General features: G+C 30.4%; 1 long non-coding RNA gene across 1 annotated transcript in view; it reads right to left on the minus strand.

The window, feature by feature from the left end:
* LOC111549493 overlaps positions 1–5,238 on the minus strand; it is a 29,099-nt gene extending 23,861 nt beyond the window's left edge. The window contains exon 1 of the long non-coding RNA XR_002733755.2: positions 5,086–5,238. This is a non-coding gene — a long non-coding RNA (uncharacterized LOC111549493). The remainder of the gene's footprint in view (positions 1–5,085) is intronic.
* Positions 5,239–6,000: the final 762 nt, after the last annotated feature.

Genomic DNA, 6,000 nt, shown 5'->3' on the forward strand with positions numbered 1-6,000 from the left:
TCTGCCTTGCCCTCCTAAAGTGCTGGGATTACAGGTGTGAGTTACCATGCTCAACCCTATTTTGTTACTTTTATGCCCCGAAAGTGATTTTCATCCAGAGATGAGGCAAATTTTCACATGCATTTTCATCTAGCCAATTTATTTTCACATTTAAGCACTTCAGAGCAATTACGTTTTTTGAATGTAGGAGAAATAGACATATTAATTTATTGCTGAACACCATAGTTTCTCAATATATTTTATTGTACAAAGCAAAATGTCACCATTCTGTCATAATATTTATTAAATATCAAATATCAAATGTGAAAGCACAGAAGAAAAGTCATGTGCACCCAGCAGTCAAGTCAGATGTCAGCAGGAGAAGGCTATCATGTCGCCTCCCAAGACTCTTCCTAGAAAGGCGTTTCCATGATAAATTTACTGTAATACAGGGACTGGCTTTCTGACTGCCATAGTCTGAGTCATGATTTGTCAGTACATCAGAAATAGACTTTTCTAGTTTACACTCCCACCAACAGTGTCACTTCTCCACAATCTTGCCAGCATCTTTTATTTTTTTTGACGTTTAATAGTAGGCATTCTGATGGTGTTAGATGGTATCTCATTGTGGCTTTGATTTGTATTTCTCTACTAATCAGTGATATTGCTCTTTTTTTCCCCATATGATTGTTGGCCACATGAATGTCTTCTTCAGCCATTGTGGAAGACAGTGTGGCGATTCCTCGATGACCAAAAGACAGAAATACTATTTGACCCAGTAATCCCATTACAGGTATATACCCAAAGGAATATAAATCATTCTATTATAAAGACACATGCATGCACATATTTATTGCTGCACCATTCACAATAGTAAAGACATGGAATCAACCTACATGCCCATCAATTATGGACTGGAAAAGAAATTTGTGGTACGTATATATCATGGAATACTACGCAGCCATAAAAAATGAATGAGATCACATCCTTTCAGGAACACAGATGGAGCTGGAGGCTATTATCTTTAGCAAACAAATGCAGGAACGGAAAGCCAAATACTGCATGTTCTCACTTATAAGTGGGAACTCTTAATGACAAAAACTGCAACTGATTTTGCACCAACCTAATAAATGGTGAGAACTCATGGACATATAGAGGGAAACAGCAAACACAGTAGCCTATCGGAAAGTGAAAGGTAACAGGAGGGAAAAGATCAGAACAATAACTAATGAGTACTAGGCTTAATCCCTGAGTAATGAAATAATCTGTACAACAAACACCCATGATACCTATGTAACAAACCTGCACTTGTTCTCTTCAACTAAAAATAAAAGTTTTGAAAAAAGAAACAGTCCAGAAATAAACAACTCACAAGTTTCCGAAACAAAATTAAAAAAAAACGTATATTGTATAAATATACAAACACTAAATATTGTACACAATAAAATAAGAAAATTCCAACACACCTTTCTCTCTTGCCAATCTCAGTATGTATTCTAGAGGTAGCCAGTTTTGGGTACTTTCTCTCTCTCTTATTTTTTATTGCTGTCACACACACACAAACCCACAAATATATGTGTATGCACATACAGACATGCACGGGCACATAGACACACAAAAATATCTATCATTTAAAAATCTATGATTTAAAAATCAATATTGTAATTTTAAAAATATATAAATTAGTTAAAAAAGAAAACAGTAACTACAAATATACAAAATATATAAAAAGTATATTTGCTACAATTTTCAGCAGATAATATATTTCATCTACACTTAATTCACCAAGTTTTTTGCTTTGCCTGTCTTTTTTTCTTAAATTAAGAAGAGTTGCATTTGGCAAAATAACTTTTATGTTCATGAGGTGAATTACATTGATAAATTTATGTGATGGTGAATGATACTATATTCATGGTATTTGTACTACTTTATCCTGATATATAAATTCTGGTACTCTGCTTCATTTTGTCTGAAAATATTTTGTATTCAAATTTTTAACTGAAAAAATGTTCGCAAATTTCTTGTATTTTTTCCAATTTTGGTATAAAATCAAGTTGGATACCTTTCATACTTTGTGTGAAATATTTTGTGTAAAATAGAAACTGACTGCCTCTTGGAGTGGTAAACATACCAATAAAAATTGTCCTTTATAAAACTGTTTTATTACAAATTCAATTTATTTAATGACTATATTTTGTTTGCCATAAATTCATGAGTTAAAATTATTAATTAATATAATCCTGTAAAACTATCAGTTACATTTAAGTCTTTGAATGTATTGACATGCAATTTATCCTGGTTATTGTTTCACATATATTTCAATTTCTACTATATTACAATTTTGTTTCCTTTTTTATTCCTAATTTTTTTGTTTTCTTTTTTAACTCCCCATGATTATTATTACTCAACATTTGTGTAATGTTTTACTTTTTTTTTTTTTTTTTTGGAAAGAACAAGCACCAAAAATTAACCTTTGTTTTGGGACCAATTTAAGCAATATTTCATTGTATCAACATTAATTGCTGTTAAATTTTCTTTTAATTTGTTTTAGTGTTCATTAATTTTTTTAATTGCGTTAATTTTCAAAATGCATTTTTATAGTACTTGTTGCTATATATTTACCTATAATTTCTATCAGTTTGACAAGATTTCTCCTAAATATTAATTTAATCGGTATTACTGTTGCTGAACTTAATAAATTTTGATATATATTTTTCTGAAATTGCTTATTTTCAGTCCTTCAGGGCTCTTTTTATGTACAGGAATTATCTTTAAATAAAGAGCAAATATTAAGAACTTTATTAGTAATAAAATGCAGTCAAAAGAATAAGGCTAAAGACAAGTAAAAACTGAGTGATAAATGAATGGGTGAGTAATGGTGTAGTCTTAGTGAGGCAAACTGATATATTTTTTAGATACTTTAAAAAGTTAGTATACACAAAATCATGATTAGAGTTCATTTTTAACTTTAAAAATATAAAAACTCCAAGAACAAAAAAGAATGCAGAGTTTTAGACGCTCCCGACGTACCTACTCTGTGCCAACCATGTTCAATTGTTCTTTAAATTTTCCACAAGGAATATGGAATTATCATAAATTATCAGGCCACTATCTTATCATTCTCCTAATTTCTATCCAAATTGTTAAATCAGAAAGAAGATCACTGAAAACAAATTCAATAAGAAAACAAATCAAGTAAGGGAAATATCATAATTGCACAAGAACACTATAGGTAGAAAATGCAAAACTCAAATGAAAGAAAAAATTGCTTTAAATAAGAATCTCATTAATTTCCCAAACATTTATTTACAGATGCTGTAGATATAGGACTAATGTGGTACTTAATAACATTCACCAAACAAAAGAATTTAAGCATATATTATAAAGAATAATGACCAGATATTCTACATTCAGAAAAAAAAAAGAGACTAGTTTCATCTGAAGCAGAAAATCTTTATTACATTGTATAATAATGATCTTCACTTAGGACATTTTAAGGCATTAAAATAAGTTACAAGGATAATTCATAATGGAAAATTGGAAAAAATACAAATTATAGTTTAATATGAGTCATCACTGTTTGCAAATATCTATTCAGGATAGAATTAAAAATGCAATGTTTATAGAAACATTATAATCTTGTATAAGAATTTTAAATACTTAATATAATCCCTTTTGTAAGTATGAATAAACTATAAATACTATATGATTTACAGCTCATGGAATCCTTTCTCTTTATGTTATTAAAAGTCAAGAATCTCTCTGTAGAGTACTTTTTAGGTGGCAGAAATGGTTTTCCTACTGTTATATTCCTATTATGTGTGCATCTGTTTCACAGTATTTTTTATAAAAATATTCACTGTGATGGCCACAGAGAACCAGCATAGTTGATTGACAAGCATTATGGGTATCTGTGGCTAAGCTAGTAGGTAAAATAAATCCAGATGTGAATAAACCTATTCATTCTTCAATAAATGAAATAACTCAAAAGTGAAATCTTTAACATTATAATTCACATGCTGCTTATATGTTATTCTAATTTGTGTTTGTGCCTTGGTATTGGGCTTTATAGTAACACTGTGATTGAATGTGTTTGCATTACATGTGGGGTTATCCTAGTTAGCCAGGTGGAGTCAGTCATTCACACATTGTCATTGCATCAATCTTACAATCAAGTAACAAACAATCTGTCACCCACTGTTCCAAGAACGATGCCAGACGTCTTATTAGTCTTAACATTCTATTACTCTATCTCAAAACTGCATATGCTCTCCGATTGTGTTATAGTCTCCTATACCTTGTCTTGATTTGTTGTCCATTGCTTTGCTAGATAATTGAGGAGTTGCATAAAGTATTTGGACGTCAAATCTGGAAGAGCATGGAAGCCATAGTTTCGTTAAAAGGTAAACATGATTAGATTTGTAGCAAATGTGTTTGGAACTACTAATTAGTTACTTTAATGCTTTAATATCAAATAAAATGATGTTGGAGCTTTGAGTTGAGAAGATTCTATTTGCCTGATCTAAATCAAATGCTTTCTTTGGTTTTCACTTAATAATTCCATTAAAACTAACCTTAAATGTCTTGTAGTTAGTTTTCTGTAATCATTCTGTATGTGGTCTTCATTTTTTATATCAATAATACTATAATTGGTGGTAAGTTAGTTCTACATATACATCAGATAATACAAAGACTGTTAGGAAAATGACTATTTCTTTGAAGTATGAGATAATCTTGTTGGCTTATTCATAATTAAATTGCCAGTCAAAAAATAAATTAGTCATGGCCAAGTCTTGTTAGTATTAAATAGTAACAGAGAGAAAAATATACATGATACTTCAAATATTTTCTACATTAAAAAATAAAATGTAAATTATCATCGTTGATTTAGGTCTCATCATTCAACTCCCAGCTTAGTGCCTAATCTTTAGCTCTTCAAATAATTTGGGATTACATTGTATAATCACATATAGAAAGGTCATTGCAAAGTCTTTTTTCCTTTACAGTATTTACTTGAATTCTGCCTTATGAAAGAATTATCATCAACTTAGATTTTAAAGAAATGGAAAACATTTTGGAAAGAGTAAGCACGGGATAGGTACTTACTGGGCTAAAGAGCATCATTTAGATATGCTGATGTAATGGAATGCAAACTGAACAGAATTTACTGCTTGCAGCACTTTTCCTTTTATACATGTCATCACCAGCTTGAAATTTTATATAAAAACAAGATTGTTCCATCAAGATCAATTGTTTCTGCATTAAGGAAATAGAAACATTTTAAAAGGAGAATAGAGCAACATAAAAATACTATAATAAGGATTCAAAAATAGAGGAAAAGTAAGATTTGAAATCAGCTTGTCTTACAAAGCAATAACAATGCATACTTATAAAGCTGGAATGATAGTAATTATTTTGAAGGAAAGAATAACCTCTATTTCTGGAGGTGAAAACCATTATGGATTTACGTATTAGTTTACTTTGACCTCTAAGAATCTGTTTTTACATAGCTGACTTTGTAAATTTACTCAGGTTCACGTATTCTTCATTTACCGTATGTTCACAATTATACTTAAAGTTGAAGTATAATTAGAGCTCCAGGGTCAATTCAGGGTCAGATGAAAATCGAGCTAATGAAAATGATTACTTCAGCGGAGTTTGGTTTGTATACTGTTTGTTCTTTTCTGAATCAGGAGGTACTGTGGCAGAGTTCTAGTCAGCAAAATTTGGACTCTGCAATGGTAAAACTTTCCCTTATATCTTACCACACATTCCGAAGTTTGATTCAAATGGGGCTGAGCTAATTTTCTTAGAAGGAAATTTCTACATGTAGGAAAGCCATATGAATTCAAACATCAGTCGTTAGTTATGTTCACCTTGCCGTTTGAAAAATTTAGAGTCTACGTTTCCGCTACAGTGGCATAGCATAACATATTGTCTACTATTCATAAACTAATCATAATTCATGAGATTACATAATCATAGAAAAGAAAATGAAAGTAGAAGAACTAAAATAATTTA

Source organism: Piliocolobus tephrosceles, chromosome 6 (genome assembly GCF_002776525.5).
Source record: "Piliocolobus tephrosceles isolate RC106 chromosome 6, ASM277652v3, whole genome shotgun sequence".
NCBI classification, from domain to species: Eukaryota; Metazoa; Chordata; class Mammalia; order Primates; family Cercopithecidae; genus Piliocolobus; species Piliocolobus tephrosceles.